The following is a 17,817-nucleotide window of genomic DNA, read 5'->3' as shown; positions in this document are numbered from 1 at the left end:
ACCTCAAGCGAGTACTGAATAAGTATTATCATTACTTTTATAACCAGTAGGTGATTTTTGCTTGTCATTTCTCAATCTAGACTCCCTTATTGGTAAAATGAGTCACAGTGAAAGTGTTAGTTGCTGTCATTTCCAACTCTTTGTGACCCCATAGACTACAGTCCACCAGGTTCCTCTGTCCATGAAATTCTCCAGGCAAGAATACTGGAGTGAGTTGCCATGTCTTTCTCCAGGCGATCCTCCCGATCCAGGGATCAAACCCGGGTCTTATGAACTGCAGACAGATTCTTTACTGCCTGAGCCACCAGGGAAGCCCAGAAATGAGTCAGGGTACTAGCAAATATGGGACTTCCCTAGTGCTTCAGACAGTAAAGAATCTGGCTGCAATGTGGGAAACCCAGGTTCCATCCCTGGGTCAGGAAGATCCCCTGGAGAAGGAAATGGCAACCCACTTACACAAGATTCATTCAGTTGGCAACTGTTGACTCCAGTGTAAGCATTGTTTCAGTTGTTGAGAATTCAGGGATAGAAATTCAGGAGATAGAAAGCCACCCAGTAGGAGCTTACATTTTCAATGGGAGGCAAGGTAGAGAAGAGTTGAAAATAGAAAAACAGCAAATAACCAAAAACATAAATAAGGTATAGATGGTAAATTGCCTGTTAGAAAATACTCTGTGAAAGGCATTACATTGTATCTAAATTCTTCAACTTTAAAAAGAGACCATACAAATAGCAATCCCATAAGGTTGTTGTAAGGATTAAATTAATTATAATAGCTCATAAGAAGGACAGATAGACTGGGGGGACAGAAGCCTTTATCCACACAGGAGGGAGAGTCACTATGTGACACTGGACAGACTGAGACCTCCCTGATTATAAGTTCAATGCATTAAAAAAATTTTTTTAGTTAATTATTTTTGGCTGCACTGGATCTTTGTTGCTGTGTGCCAGCTTTCTCTAGTTGTGGCCAGCAGGGCCTATTCTCTGGTTGTGGCCAGCAAGGGCTATTCTCTAGTTGAGACTGTTGCTGTGGCCCGTGGACTCCAGGGCACACGGGCTCAGTAGTCGTAGCGCATGGGCTTAGTTGCCCTGTGGCACATGGGGTCTTCCCGGACCAGGTATTGAACCTGTGTTCCCTGCATTGGCATGCAGATTCTTAACCACTGGACCACCAGGGAAGTCCAAGCTCATTGCATTTTAACACAGAATCTGAATTTGACCTTCCAGCTGGGAGGGAGACATTCAATGTATAAAGGAAAGAAATAGCAAATATAGAGAATAGTAAATCATGAACCTGCAAAATGAAAGTAGATCAGGGAGTAAGAGAGAAAGGCACATTTTTTCTGGCTTCTTAAAAATTATATTTCCTGACAGGAGGGAAAGTCAAAGAGCCAATCCCTCAGTCTGAAATAATGGAAGACGTTTTATTTCCCATTTCCCAGTGATTTTCAGAGGCTTAAATAGCTAATATGATTTTAAACATGTTCCAAAGACTATAATTCAAAAAAATATATGCACTCCTATGTTCACAGTAGCACTATTACAACAGCTGAGACGTGGAAACTACCTAAATGTGCATTAACAGATGGAAAGACAGAGAAAATGTGGCATGTATAATATATATATATACACACAATGGAATATTATACAGCCATAAAAAGAATGAAATAATGCCATTTTCAGCAACATGGATGCAGCTAGAGATGATCATACTAAGTGAAGTAAATCAGACAAATATCACATAATATCCCTTAAACATGGAATCTAAAATATGACACAAAGGAACATATTTGTGAAAAAGAGACAGACTCAAAGATGGAGAATAGACGTGTGGTTGCCAGTGAGTGGGTAGGGGCTGGGAGAGGGATGCACTGGGAATTAGCAGTATGAAGTGGAAAACTGTAGAATTGCCATAATTTATTTAAAAATTAATCCTCTGCTCGCAACTAGAACTATAAGAATCAGTATTTTACAGTTAACCTTTTTGGTTGAAAAGCTACTCTCTTCTCCAGGCCACGTAGAATTCCTTTCTCTCCAATCTCAACCGTCCAGCCCCCTTCCCGAGGAAGCCACGATTTCCCAGGGCTGTGTAGCCACATAGAATTGCGTGCTTTTACACACACACACACACACACACACACACACACACACGTGTGTTTTTACCCCGTTCTAATTCCAGACATCTGAACATCTCGAGGCCATGTCCACCATCCTCCCCAGTTTCCCTCTCCCGCAGTGACTTGGAGAACCTGATCAAAACTCATCTGGGCTATCTATGCCTCAGAAAGGTAAGGCAAAGGGATGAATAAAGTAGGGTTTAGCAGCAGAAAAGAGAACTTCTGAGCGTCCTCTCTCCCCTTCCCTTTCTCTCCCAAAGGGCCCTGGAGGGAAGCTCGCCTGCGGGTGGGCGCACTTTCAACTTGCACCTCGGATGGAGCCGGTCCAGGACTGAGCACTCGTGGGTGTGGCCGGGGCGTGGCCAGAGGGGGCGGGACCGGGCCGGGGGCGTGGTGGGGCGGAGCTGAAACCCTGACGGATCTCAGAGCGCCTGAGGCCCCAGAAGGTGGAGAAAAGTTGAGGGTTCCCGGCGCCTACAGCAGCCAGGACCAGAGCCGCCGGGGCTAGGACCACTCAGCGGGGATCCGGCTTGACCTTCGGAGAACCAGCCGGACCCGCCCAGTTCCGCTGCCCGTGTCGATTCGGGGTCAGGGGAAGCCGCTGGTTGGCGGCGTGAACCCGAGGGCTGCAGGATGCGCTCCAAACATAGGGCCTCGGGGCTGTGCGGGGTGCACTTCAGGGACGAAGGTAAGGAGGCGGCGGAGGCGTCTGTCTCTAGAACTTGGAATTTGTTGAGGAAACCTAGAGGGCGCTGACGCCACCAGCAGCGCTCCGCCTCTGTGGGACCAGTTCCCTGGGTGGGCAAACCCTGGGGCAGGCAGGTGGGAAATGGGGGCAAATTTGATCCTTCTAGGATCTTCAACCTGAAACCATCTGATGCACCTGGAATCGGACCATGTTCTGTTCCCTGAAGTGAGGAGGGGGCGTGGCCGAGGGAGCGCGTTTAACTGTACCCTACTTGGGTTTCCCCGGGGTCTACCCCCACCTCACATTGAACACATTTTGGCACTTAAGATCCGGGAAGTGGGGTCCGGTTATGTGAAATCCCTTTCCGCAAAGCTTAGGGGTCTCATCTAGCACCCCCACCCCCTATCTGCACCCTTAGCTTGTCAAACTGGGGGTGCGGAGCACAGGGGGAGAGCCTGGCTTTTTGCACCCCTTGCGTCCAACCCCAGGTGCTAGAGCAGCTCTTGGATCACCGAGGATCACGACTCAGCTACTTCAAACCGGAGCTTGGCAGAATTCGGGGACTCCTCCTGACACCCCAGATTTGGGCCGATGTGATTTAGGAGTTGCAGGTAGGAGCTGGTCGGGCCCAAAGACGCTGGTGGCTGCTGCAACAGAACCGGGCTTCCCAGGGGTCCCATACATGAAACATTTCACCCCAGTTCCCTGTCCACAAAGGAAATGCGCTGCCTCTTGGAGTAGAATCACGGAACCTCCGACACAGCCCAAAGCCTGGAGCCCTGGCTAGCCGACCAGCTGGTGATACACCATTGTTATTTTCATACTGCACCTTGGGGCTGAGGTCACCTTGTGGGTTAGGCAGGTGGAGCAGGGAGAGTGATCTTCAAGCTCCAGGCATAGCTGGCATCAAGCACCCTCTTGCTCAGCACTGGCTTCATGGCTCTAGGGACCAGCTAGGAGCCAGGTCTTAGCCCCTCTGGGTCGGGCACAACTTCTGCCAGGGTCCTGGGATGCAGGAGGACAAAAAGCGAAAATGTGTGTTTCTTGCCTCCTGCCCTGGAGTGAAGGGTCCGCAGGACCACATGAGTGAAACTGTCGGTGGGGCCGGGCCTCTCTGAGTCTTGCTTCCAGGCCCAGGTTCCACTCCAGCCCCTGTGCTACCTGATGGCCAAAAAGCCAAATTCAACTTAATGGGAATCTTTTTTTCTCTTTCCTGAGACTCTTTAAGCTGGACTTGAAGCACTATGACAGAAACACAGACACACTGCCAACTGATGTTAAAAAGTTACATTTGCTTTTCAGAAGTTCTTATGCACAGTTGAAATTCAAGAGAAATCCACTCTCTTTGAAACTTGAAATTCTCCTTCTGTCAGTCTAGTCTTGAAACGGGTTTCAGTCTGTGTGTGTGTGTGCACGTGTTACATGTGTGTGTATGTGTATCATTTTTATTTCGTTTTTAATGTGCTGAAAATCAGGTTCATATACAGATGGGCCAAAGAAACAACAGTCTGACACAACACTTGAGAAAAAGCTGGCTAATTTGAATTTACTAAGAGGTGAGATCATTCTGTTTTTTATGGGCAATGTAGGGTACTTTTCAGGAGTAATTTTGACTCCATACTTGCAGACTTGAAATTGACATCCTCATATGAAGAGAATGGATTTTTGTAAGCTGTTTTAGCAAAATGGACTGTATAGTGTCCCTGAAATTTATCCTCAATTAAGCAGGCCCTTACATGAAAAAAATAAAATAAGGTGCCAAGATCAGGTGAAATAGTCTTCTAAGATCTGCTATTTGAAAGAGTCACTCCACAACCGGGCCAGCCAACACTCTGTGACAAGAGTCCTCATCTTGAGAAAGTTATTTCTTCATCACTATTCTAATGCTACCGCCCCTCCCCACCACACACACATTTCCACTGCAGATAGATATTTTTATTCAAGGAGACTGTATAGAAAAAAAGGAACACTTTGAGAAATTCTATTTTAAGTCGACCAGGAGTCCAGATCAGAGAAAATTGCTGGGTAACTAGAACAAATATGTCAAGTGTAATTATCAAACGGGGGCAAGAGGGAGGAAACTGCATGTTGAAACTGCACATTGAATGGAAGTATTGCTAAGTTCTCTCAGCTCATGGGACTACATACGATCTATTTAGTGTCAAACATCAATTACCCAGAAAGGCATATAATGAAAAGCAAAATTGTCCTCTCTTTCTCCCTGCTCCTAACAGGGAGCCATTTTAAGCTAGTAAGGCTCTTAGATTACCTCCTAGTAGGGCTGTTTGTTAATTTCCCAGAATAATTTCCCAAGAATACTCAAGTGGGTTGCCATTTTCTTCTCCAGGGAATCTTTCTCACTCGGGGATTGAACATTCCTCTCCTGCATTGCAGGTGGTCTCCGGCTTTACAAGCAGATTCTTCACTGCTGAGCCACCAGGAAGGCCCAACAGTTACTTTACCTGTAACCATCTTCCCCTCTTCTTTACTTATAGCACCCACATAGTGTTTGCCTCTCAGTATGCCCAGCTTCCCAGGTGGCAGCTAGTGCTAAAGAATCTGCCTTCTAATGGAGGAGACCCAAGAGGTTCAGTCCCTGGGTGGGGAAGATCCCCTGGAGAAGGAAATGACAACGCACTCCAGTGTTCTTGCCTGGGAAATCCCATGGACAGAGGAGCCCCGTGGGCTACAAGTCCATAGAGTCCCAAAGAGTGGGACACGACTGAGTGCACCCCCCGCCCCACCCCCGCCACACACACACACACACACACACACACACACACACACACACACACACAAGCCCAGCTTAGAATAAAACACTGTATTTCTCAGACACCCTTGCAGAGAGGAATGGTCACATGACTGCAATCTGCCCAATGAGATGCAAGTGTTGGTTTCAGGGCAGAGCTTCAGGGGAAGATTTAAGGTGGCAGGACAGAGGACCCTTAGCCTTGGGGAGGCCTCCTCTCAACTTGTGAGCAGGCTGCGTGATCTGGGTGGGTTTCTCTCCCTTCTCGTGTGGGCTCGTGTGGATAGCTCAGGTAGCCCCTGGGTACTGGTCTCCCAGCTTCTTGCATTAGCATCAGATTTCCTCCTTGGAACGAGTTTCCCTTTGTTGTGTGTCTCAGGAGAGCCCTTGAATTAATTTCTGTGACTGACTTTGACCAAACCCTTTTACTAGTTGGACTTTAACGGATCCCAGCTCTGAGGTCCAGGGGCTGAGAGTCTAAGTCGGCAGAGACCTGGACCCCAAGGCATATTTACCCAAAGATGAAGGGGCATGAGATTTAAAAAAAGTGATGTGTGGGTTCAGGGTCCTGGCTGTTCTCAGAAAATGAGCTCTGAGAGAGAGAAGAGAATAGAATAGGCCATGAGAATACATTTCAGCCATATGCAAAGTATGCGCTCATGCAAATTCCACTTTACACTCTGTAGGATGTAGGCTTTCTCCAAGGATGAAGCTGCATTACTATGTACTGTGGAGAGTCATGTGTTTGCAAGTTACGGAACAAATTATTTTCACATATATATGACATCTAATGAAAAGTAACTCAGATTTCTCACCCTCATTTGTAAACTGCTTTTTGATACAGCACAGCATCTTTCTTTTTCCTTCCTTCATCCTCCTGCTTAGCTGTCGAAGACTGTGAAGGTCACTGACATCTTACAACAAAGATTGTTCTCACCATGAATTCTCTTCCTGTGATATGTCCCATCCTCAGAGCAGAGATTGCCTTCCTGGGAGAAGCCACAGTGTTGTCTGAGGAGCTCAAGTTCACAATCCGGAGGTGAGTTGTTACGCGTCATTATTTATATTCAAGCGCTTTCTTGGTGGCTCAGTGGTGAGGAATCCGCCTGCCAACTCAAGAGATGACCCAGAGATGCAATCCATCCCTGGGTTAAGAAGATCCCCTGGAGGAGGAAATGGTAACCCATTCCAGTATTCTTGCCTGGGAAATCCCATGGACAGAGGAACCTGGTGGGCTACAGTCCATGGGGTTGCAAAGAGTCGGACATGACTGAGCAACTAAACAACAGCAACAATAGTTTACAGTCAAAGCTAATTGGCTGCTGGTTGTACATACTAGCCTTCATTATGGGCTACTATTTTTCCTTTGGAAGAAAGTTGTACTTCTGAGCTGAATGTCAGTTTTAAATCTCTTAAAGCAAATGCATAAGTTTAATTTTAGTTGAAAGTCAAAAGCCCACGTGAGGTATATAATTTGCCTGAGCTGATCTAAAGAACAGACTTTTCTCTATGTTGTAGAAATAGATTAGGAAGACCAAGTATTGTGGGCAAATTGTAGTGCTTTTCTAATATGTCAGATTGTGTCATTGGATTAGAATTCCTGTCCAAATGAGGATACCAGTTCCTATCCAGAAGCTTCAATTTTCTTCTCTCATGCATGCTGGTAGGAATATAAAATGGTGCAGCCAATCTGGAAAATAGTTGGGCACTTTGAAATTCAAGCACACGTTTACCATGCAAGCCAGTAATGGCACTCCTGGGCATTTATTTGTCCCAGGTAGATGAAAACTTGTATCCACACTAAAACCTATACGTGAATGTTGATAACAGCTTTATTTGTAATGACCCCAAACTGGAAACAATCCACATGTTCTTTAACAAGCTCATAGTTAACATGTAGAACATCCATAGGAATGGACTGTTACACGACAACTTGAATTGATCTCAAGTGTTTTCTGTTGAGTGAATGCCCTCCCCCCACCAAAATGCCATATGTCCTGTGTTTCCATGCATTTAACAGTTCTTGAAATGACAGATTTATCAAGCTGGAGAGGAGATTATTGGTCATCAAGAATTCATGGTGCTGGTGATTCTGGAAGATCGTGAATGTCACCCTTGAAGCTCTCTCTGAGCCTCACACAGAGCCAGCGTTGTTGACACTGCCCGGTTGGGAGATATTCACCCAGAAGCTTCTCTCTGGTGCACACCATGGTCTCTGGCTCTTTTTCCAAAACTCTGCACTTATTTCTCTCCTGGGCTCCTAGTCAGAGTAGTGACAAGTGTGAAAGCGATCTTAGGAAATATGGGACCAAATAGAGCTTCATTTCTCGTTCAGTATGTGGACATCGGTGGTAAGACCCACTGATGGAAAGAAGGCTGATGCTACTGCACTGAATTTTAAGATTAAAAAGAGGGAGGATAGCTTGTCCAGGCATGAGGCATTTGTCAATACACATCCCTGTGGCTTCATAATGTGTTTCTAAATTCTGATACAGCATTTTGTGGTCAGCTGGCTCTGTGACAAAATGAGGATCTGCCAGCTGATGTTTATGACTTTCCATATAAGCTTTCAGACAGAATTTGTCTTACATTTTGCTTGAGGTATGAGGGGCCAGAAGTCTAAACCTCCTAGAATTCCCAGAAGGATGTGCCACATGATTCAAGAGAGAGAGGACACAGTCTTAAATTTCTTGTAAATCGGTCTTTAGGAGATGTCATAAACCTATCCATAATTAAAGTTTATGCAAGATTTGTGTCACCTTTACTTGTCTTTTCTGTATTTGAAATGCAAGGAAAATTTAAAGGTTTACTTTGAAGGTTCAGTCTGAATGTTTTCGTCTGAAGTCTGGCTGGCTGTGCATCTGCTCAGATTAAATGGAAAATATTCTTGTACTATACCAGGCGTTTTAAGGATTGCCTAGCCCTACACTTGGAGAAAGAAATGGCAACCCACTCCAGTGTTCTTGCCTGGAGGATCCCAGGGTGTCGGGGGAGCCTGGTGGGCTGCTGTCTACGGGGCCGCACAGGGTCGGACACGACTGAAGCGACTGAGCAGCAGCAGGAGCTGCAGCCTACGCTACTAATCAGCTTCCCCTGCTGTTAGCATCCCACTACCATTCCTTTTCTTTTTTTTTTAAGATTTATTTATTGTTGCACGGGATCTTCCTTGCTGTGTGCGGGCCTTCTCCAGTTGTGGTGAGCAGGGGCCACTCTCTGGTTGCAGTGCTCAGGTTTCTTGTTGCCGTGGAATCTCTTGTTGCAAGTGGAGCACAGGCTCTAGGCACCTGGGCTTCAGTAGTTGCAGCTTGTGGACTCAGTAGTTGTACACAGGCTTAATTTCCCTATGACATGTGAGATCTTCCCGGACCAGGGATCGAACCCGCGTCCCTTGCATTAACAGGTGGATTCTTTACCACTGAGCCACTAGAGAAGCCCCCCTCCCCATTCTTTTTTTTTATAGCTGTATCATGCTTCATTTATAGATGTGCTACTACCAGCTATTCAACCCCTTCCCTATATAGGAATTTTTTTTTATTGTTTCCAATATTTTGTAGCTACAAACAGTGCTATAAGGAGTAAACTTGTGTGCATGGATTTTGTGTATATTTGGAGGAATATCTTCAGGGTGGCTTCCTAGAAGTGGAATTTCTGGGTCAGAATATAAAGTGCATGTGAAGTTTTCTTAAGTATTACCAATTTCCCTCTAGAAGGATGGTGCCAACTGGGACTCTCGCCATCCACACACCAGAATGCCCATTTCCCTGCAGCCTTGCCAACAGAATGTGTTGGCATGCTTTTTAATTTTTGCCAGTCTGTTAGGTGAGAAATTGTATCTTGATGTTGTTTTAAACTTCGTCTAATTATAAGTTAGCCTGAACCCTTTTTCGTATGTTTGTGAGCCATTTTTCTATCTCGTGAATTTTCTGCTCACATGTTAGTTACATCACTGTTTCAGTTTGAATTTCAGAATTGCCCATTTCAAGGGGAATTTAATTTCTTCTTCCAAAACTTGTAGTTGGTGGAACTTCCCAGGCGGTCCAGTGACTAAGACCATGGGCTGTCAATGCAGTGTGGGTTCAATCCCTAGTCAGAGAACCAGAGCCCACATACCACAGCTAAGAGTTTGTATGCCCCAACTAAAGATCTGGAGCAGCCAAATAAATAAATATTAAAACCCACCACCACCACCAACCAAAAAACCCCATGTAATTGGTTTCAGGTTAAGTATTGGTACCTGAATCTGACAGTGTCCTGAGAAGCTTTCAGCACTGGCCGTAACATGTGGTTTGGATGGTGTGTGGTACTGGAAGGTGGGCGAAGTTGCATTGGGATTGGATTGGTCTTGTTACCCAGAAAGTTTGAAGGAGATCCTGGGGAAGTTCGTTCCTGACTTCTAATCACAGTTCTTGCTCCCATCACAGAGGGACCCTTCACATCTGAGGAATGTCATAGGACAGTGGGGCAGAGAGGTTAGGAGTGAATGAGGACCAAATTCTGGCTACAAAGATGTGAATGCCAATCACCCCTCAACTACCTGTGTAGCTTTGGGCGTGCACATGTCCTCTCAGTGGTCAATACCTATTTATTGAGTGAACAGCTGAATTTAATAATGTAAGACTCTGATCCAAAAATAAAGTATGTGGGATTGTCAACACCAGAATGAATGGGTGACACAGAAATAAAACTGTAATGAGTGTGGGGCCTTTAGAGTGTTTGTCTAATTCTGGGAAAGGTTTCTTCCTCCTGTCATTAGAGCTGAGTTATCTTTTCAGGTATACTGATGTGCTTTGCCTTGTGTTTCTTTTCTTCTTTTTAAAGATTTTTTTTTAATGTGGACCATTTTAAGTCTTTATTGAATTTGTTGCAGTATTGCTTTTTTTTAAAATGTTTTGGTTTTTTTGCCCCGAGGCCTGTGGGCCTGAGGCCTTAGCTCCCCAGTCGGGGGTTGAAACCACACCCCTACGTTGGAAGGCAAAGTCTTACCCACGGGACCACCAGGGAGGTCTCCATATGTTTCCATGTGGCAGCCATTCATCATTTTGATGGTCTTGTTTTCTTGCTGTATCAAGGATGGACCATCTTCTTAACCATGATATACACTCCATGTATAATCAGTGACTTACCATTTGTCTTTAAGTCAGCTCCCTTGAAAAAAACATATAAATTCATCTGAAAAGGAAGCTTGACATCTACCACCATAGACAGAAAACTGGCTTGTGATAAAGAAGAGGTAATCATAAATATAAATACCACATATGCAAAGAAACAATATTGGATTCCACCTAGGTACCGTTACCTACAAAAGGGCCTGCGCCGGAGGCCTGCTGTCTCTCTGTTTCAAAAGAGAAGAGCCGGTGTTAGAGAAGGGTTAGACTTTTTCCTTGATGTCGGTACAGAGAGTTGAAGGAGAGCTTGAAGGAGATAGCTGTCTTAGTTAGTGACTCAGTGTTATTTAAGATCTGGTCTGTGCATCACCAGAACTATATCTAGAAACAGGAGCCATGGCTGCCTTTGGACCAACTGGCCCCCAACTTCTTCATCATCAGAAATTAGGATAAATGAGGCTTAGATGTACCCAAGTCAGCCCCTTGATGGTCAGCCCCAGTGGTCCAAGATCCCTGATTCAGACTCAAGGAATCTGTTAATTGCTGACTCCTTTGGAGGTTGTCCACCTAGCTGTGTAGTTCCTAGAGACAGCTAGAGTGCAATGTTCATTTTACAGATATTTTTCTGACCATCTCTTATGTGCTAATTCTGGTTAATTTTCCCCCTCCCTTCTCTTAACTCCTTCCTTCTTTCCTTCCCTTCCTCCCTTTTGTTTACTGTCTCTCTCTAATCTCTCTCTCTTTATTTTTTTCTCTGATAAATAATACTGGCCCTCATGAAACTCACAGATTCTTTAGAGGTAGAGAGAGGGCAAATGTGTAAATTAACAAATTGTCTTCCCTTGGCAAAAATGTGGTTTTTGAATAAATGAATCCAGAAATAGATATGATAGCAGAATTTAACATTCTATTTTCAGAGTTATAGAATGAGATGAAGCAGTACTAATGAGTTTCCATAGAAGGCATCAGAATTTCTTACTGAACCAAAGGAGACTTGCCTGTCAGCATAAGTCAGCAGAGGACCTCCATGGCAGCTGGAAGTGAGATGGAAACTCTGAACTGGGAGCATCTGACCCCCCAGACTACTGTCCAAGCCCCTGAGGAAGTGATGTGGACAGCAAGTGACCTGAGAAAGAGAAGACGAGGACAGTGTAGTCCACGTGGAAAACCAGAGGAGCCTTCCTGGAGGAGGAGGCTTAGGGTGATAAGCGAGGCTTGGCTTGATGAATATAAGCTGGTGAAGGTCCACTTCTCTTCGTGAGGCATTCGTAAGATGGGATCGGAAGTTCCACTTCCTGGAATTTCAACTCTGCCTATTTCCGCATCTCGAAAATTCCTAAAAACTTTTCATCCTTGTGGGGTTCTGGGCTGGATGGTTTCTGGGAAACCCAGAAGCCCAGGAGCCTGGGCTCACAGGAGACATATTGGGCTCCCTTCTCTGGGGTGCTTTCTTTTGATGTTATGGTTAATTATACACAGGCCGGGGCTTCCTTGGTGGCTCAACCAGTAAAGAATCTGTCTGCAATGCAGGAGACCTGGGTTGGGTTGGGAAGATCCCCTGGAGGAGGAAATGGCAACCCACTCTAGTACTCTTGCCTGGAGAATTCCACGGACAGAGGAGCCTAGCAGGCTACAGTTCATGGGATCCCAAAGAGTCGGACATGACTGAGCGCATAACTTTCACTTTCATACACAAGCCTGTGCCTGGGACGTCTCCAAGGCAGGACGGCCCATCTGCGGCAGTGCCTTCAGAGGAGAAGGGCTTCGGTGGACTGCCTGTTTTTAATGTTCCCGACCTACCAAACATGTTGCAGCTCATTGATGAACACATCTGATGCAGCCCCCGCTGTTCTCCTTACAGAGATGCACGTAGTGACTCATGGGTCTCCCAAAGCTTGACCAGCCCTGTTCTCTAGGCAAAACAGTATTTTCTCTGTAAATCTCCATTAGTCATTTGTTCCTGCCGTAACACAACACAAGCTCACTGCCTCACAGTTCTGCAGGTCAGAAGTCCAACTTGAGGCTTCCCTTGTGGTCCAGTGGTTAAGAATCTGCCTTCCAATACAAGGGACACATGTTCCATCCCTGGTCAGGGAACTAACATCCCATATGCTACAGAGCAACTAAGCCCACTTGCTGCAACTACTGAGTCCACATGCCACAATGAAAGATCCCGCATGACACAACAAAGATGTTGTATGCTGCAACTGAGACCCGATGCAGCCAGATAAATAAATAAATATTTTTTAAAAGTATTATATAAAAAAAAAAGAGGTCTAATCTGAGTCTCATTCAGGTGTCAGCAGCACTGCTTTCCTTCCGGGGTAAAGTTTTTGCTCATTCAGGCTGTTTCTTGTGGGCTGTGGTCTGTTTCTTGGCTGGCTGTTCACTGTCCTCAGCTTCCAAATGATGCTCTCATTATTTGTGTCAGAGTCCCCTTCCTCCATCTTCAAAGCCCGTCATGGTGGGTTGGGTTCCTCCCATGCTTCCAATCTCTCCCGCCTCTTCACCTGCTACTGTGTCTCTCTACCTGACTCATTAGCCTTCCTCTTCCACTTTTAATCATCCATGAAATTATATCATGCCCTCGGGGATAACCGAGAATAAATCTCCCTGTTTTGAGGTCTCTAACATCAATTCCATCTACAAATATCCCTTTGCCGTAGGATATAACATATTCACAGGTTTCAGGGATTAATTGATGGGCATCTTTTGGGGGACATTGTCTACCACAAAAATGAATCAAAATGCTAAAATATCATGGATGGTTATGGAGTCTACCTTCCGTTGTGAGTGAGCGTCTGCCCTCCTGATCTCTCCCATTATATACTGGGAGTCTGGTGCTAAGAGAGCAGGTATATTTCTGGTGGCTGAGACAGTAAAGAATCTGCCTGCAATGCTGGAGACCCAGGTTTGACCCCTGGATCAGGAAGCTCGCCTGGAGAAGGGAATGGCAACCCACTCTAGTATTCTTGCCTGGAGAATCCCTTGGACAGAGGAGCCTGGTGGGCTACAGTCCATGGGGTCGCAGAGTTGGGACATGACTAAGCGACTAACATTCCCAAAGGGCATAGAAGGAGTCCAGCTTGGCCCAGCAAGACCGGCATCCTCCCTCCTCTGTGAGTGCCTTCCCGCTTGGGCCTGAGTGGGGGGCAGTGCAGCCTCCTGGTTAGGACCAGGAGGAAGGAATCCTAGTGCCTTACTCTCCAGCTCTGTGACCCTGAACAAGCCACTTCCCTCTGCCTTGGTTTCTCTTCTGCAGGGTGGGGAGCCTGGAGGGCTTCCTCTGTCTAAGGCTCAGTCCTAGACCCTGTGGATGTCGCACTAACCAAGGCCAACCAGGTCCCACTCTCAAGGTGTTTACACTGCAGTGGAAAGGCCGGCCTCTAAACAAAACTGTAGAGAAATCCACGGGCTAATTTCACCTGGTAGAAAGTGCTTTGAAGAGTAAGCCCCAGTGTTCAGTGATAGCCATTAGTAGTGGGGAGAATGAATCCAGAAAACATCCTCTAGGAAGGACAGCTCTGTTAAGAGATGAGGCAGGACTTCCCTGGCAGTCCAGTGGTTAAGCTACCATCTGCCAATGGTTTGACCCCAGGTCGGTGGAGATGTCACATGCCTTGGGGCAACTGAACCTCGTGTGCCACAACTCCTGAGCCCAAGCCCTAGAGCCTGGGCTCCGAAATAAGAGAAGCCACTGCAATGCGAACCCCGCTCACTGCAACAAGGAGTAGCCCAGGTGCCCAGCAACGAAGGCCCAGTGCAGGCAAAAATAGTAAATAAATACATAAAATGGAAAAGAGAAAAGAGATGAAGCAGAGGCCTGAACAGTAGGAAGACACCAGCTGCGCAGAGGTCCAGGGAAAGGATCACAGATGAAGCCACTAAACCCCAAGTGTCAAGGCCCTGTGGCAGGGGCATTTCGTGGGAGACCCCTGTGTGGGGACGGGGACGAGAGAGGCTTGGAGCACAGGAGCAAATCCAGCCCCTCCACCTCCCGCTCACGGGGCGAAATAGAAAGAGACCAAATATTGAATTTGAGTCTTGTTTTCTGTTTCAGGGTCTTGCCTGATAGCTCAGTTGGTAAAGAGTCCGCCTGCAATGCAGGAGACCCCAGTTCGATTCCTGGGTTGGGAAGATCCCCTGCAGAAGGGAAAGGCTACCCACTCCAGTATTCTGGCCTGGATAGTCCATGGGGACGCAAAGAGTCCAACACGACTGAGTGACTTTCACTTTTCTGTTTCACGATTGCTGAAAGAAACTCACCTCCAGGTAGAGGCAGAAGTGAGGCTCTGAATTCCAGAGTCGGAGATAAAGACAGAACTGCTTCCTGAGGACCTCAAAAGGATTTCTGTTTTCTATGTGGATTTTCAGGAAACTCTCTTTTGCTTGCCTGAGAGTTTTTACTTAAAAAAACAACAGCAAAAGCCAGTTGTCTGCTTAGTCGACCTGCTACACTTTTGCATTTAGTTCGCGTGTAGGTAGCTGGGTTTATTTGTTTCTCCCCGCTTTGGTAGTTTCTTGGTTGCTTAGCAATGTTTTGTGCAGTGAATATGCTAAAAAATTTCAAAGGGACAGCGCTACACAGGCATATGAGGCACATATTGTGATTTTTATCCTGATTAGAGGGGTATTGTTTGGTGACAGTTGGGTTTCTTCTATAAATGGAATATAACTTTATCTCTATTAATTTCATTAAAAAGCCCCTCTGCTACTGTTGTGTTCTGTTTAGTGTGGTAGCCCCACTGACTGTTATTCAGTGTCATTTAGACAGAGGACTGCAAAGACCACTTAATGAGCGAAAAGAAGATGGTGTATTACATACTATTATAATTTAAATCACTAATTATGAAATTAGATATTTTAATTATATTTTAATTATGCTAATTGGCACCGTTTTTAAGCCATGCTGTCTAAATCCACAAAGCTTTGCAAATAATTGTTCACACTCCCTTTATATTTTATTCAAAACACTAGAACTTATCATTTAAATTTGTGTCATCCTTTGATTATGTGCTCCTTGCAGACAGTTGCTGACTGGTTGCTTCTCCATCCCCGGCTCAAGACTGGCAGCTTGTTAGAGCTCATTAAATATTTGCTGAATTGAATTAAATTTGAAATACCATATTAAAAATCTTGCATGAGCCTCCAGGGTCCTTAGCGGTGATTTTGTTCTCAACGTAGCAATGGGCTTGCATTTCAGGCTTAATAAAAACATTGGAGCTTTCTCTCTAAATGGAAATCAAAACTTTTATAGTATACTTGTACTCTGTGGGGTTTGACTGAAGATTTTTTTTCCACCTGCCCTTGGGGTTGGGATGTCGGGATCAATCTTAGGAGCTGTTTCTCTGGAGGAAAGGAATTTTATGGGGTCAGCAGGGTGATCATTTTAAATTGCTTGGGATCTGACTTAATTTTTTAAATAATTTTATTTATTTATTTGGGGCTGTGCTGGATTTCATTGCTGCTCTGGCTTTTCTCTAGTTGTGGCGAGCCAGGTCTACTCTCTGAGCGTGCGCTTCTCATTGCAGTGGTTTCTCTTGAGATGCACAGGCTCTAGAGTGCACAGACTTCCATAATTGTGGCACAGTCTCAGTAGTTGTGGTCCCCAGGCTCTAGGGCACAGACTCAGTGGTTGTAGCGCATGGGCTTAATTGCTCCACGGCATGTGGGATCTTTCCGGACTAGGGCTCAAACTCTTGTCTCCTGCCTTGGCAGGCAGATTCTTTACCACTGGGCCACCAGGAAAGCTCCCTGACTTCATTTTTTGAATAGTAGAAATTTTGAATGTTGAAAATTTTGCTCAGGTGTCAAATTGAGAAGCCAATGTTTTCTCTGCTAATTTTAGAAGGATTTGATCGTGAACAGATGAGTAGTGGCAGAACATGAAGGAAATTCAAACCCAGTGCTCGCAAACTCAGATCCTTCTCCAAACATTGGTAACCTCCCTCACTTGGTCTCATAGCACCCCATCCCCTTGCTCCTGTGTTCCAGCCACGAGGGCCTTCTGTGGGTTTTGTGGATCACCAAGTTGGTTCCAATTTCAGGACAATTTGCTGTTCTTCTCTTGGTCTAGAATGTTATTTTCTTCTGTCTTTGCATGACTAGTTTCTCCTCATAGGTGAGTTTAATCATCTCTTTCTAAAGAGTTTTCCAAGGAAATCCCATCCCAGTCATTCTCTCTCATTACCCAGCTTTATTTTCTTCATAGCATTCATCACTCCCTGATATAATCCAATTTGTTTTTTATTTCGTATCAGTGGCCCTCACTAGAATGTCGGCTTCATCCAGGCAGAGCGGATGCCTGAATTACTTGAGTTTTCCCCGGGGCCAAGAACATTGTGTGACATGTAAATATTTGGCAAATATTTTGTGGGATTTTTCTTCACTTCTGGATCTACACTCAACTCATATGCTGTGGTACCTGGTGATAGGAAGGAATAAAGTATGATTTGATAAACCTTATTAAGTTCAAGTTTCTCCAAGTCAGAGCCCCCTGGTCCTGTCCTACCTCTGAATTTTTTCATAATCATTTCCCACTGGTTTGAAGATTTCGGGAGGTCAGATTTTAGTTGTGAGATGGATCAATTTGTTGGTGCCTCTGCCTGGCAGAGGGATGATGCACAGGATCCTGGTCTGGACTTTGAATTTTCTTGTTAGGGAGTTCCCTTTAGGATAGGTGTGGAAGAAAGTGTTAGCAAGAAAAAAAAAAAGGACCCTCTCACTTCCTGAAATTCATCTCTCTGCAATATTTTTTTCCTTAAAATCTGGAATACCTGGATCTCTCCCTCCATTGGGGAAGATGAAGAGAATTAATATGTGAACCATAGACAGAGTTCAGCTGAACCATCAGGAAGGCACTTGAGGGGTGAAGGCTAGTCTATGGTTATCTTCTGTGACTGTATGACCTGTATTCTGGTTTTGCTTACCAGCAGTTACATCTTGGATGTAACACAATTTCTTCAAGCCTTGGTTTCGACACTTTCCTATACCAAGGTTTGGTAGAACCAGTTTAGAGGCATTAAAAACAGGCCATTTGCTTCTTCTGGCAAAGTTGCCGCAGGATTGGATGAAACATACAAGGCAGAAGGTGTTAAGTGAACCTGAACTAAGCAGAGCCTCTTAGGAAAGGCTTTCCCACACCACGGGCATGAGACC

General features: G+C 45.4%; 1 long non-coding RNA gene across 1 annotated transcript; it reads left to right on the top strand.

Moving 5' to 3' along the window:
• The first annotated feature begins 3,297 nt into the window (after positions 1–3,297).
• On the top strand, positions 3,298–12,198 carry LOC110150637 (uncharacterized). Its single transcript, XR_011490544.1, has 3 exons — positions 3,298–3,416; positions 6,440–6,593; positions 11,577–12,198. It is a non-coding gene; the product is annotated as an uncharacterized lncRNA (long non-coding RNA).
• Positions 12,199–17,817: the final 5,619 nt, after the last annotated feature.

Source organism: Odocoileus virginianus, chromosome 12 (genome assembly GCF_023699985.2).
Source record: "Odocoileus virginianus isolate 20LAN1187 ecotype Illinois chromosome 12, Ovbor_1.2, whole genome shotgun sequence".
In the NCBI taxonomy this organism is placed as follows: Eukaryota; Metazoa; Chordata; class Mammalia; order Artiodactyla; family Cervidae; genus Odocoileus; species Odocoileus virginianus.
This window is presented reverse-complemented; position numbering and strand designations above follow the sequence as displayed.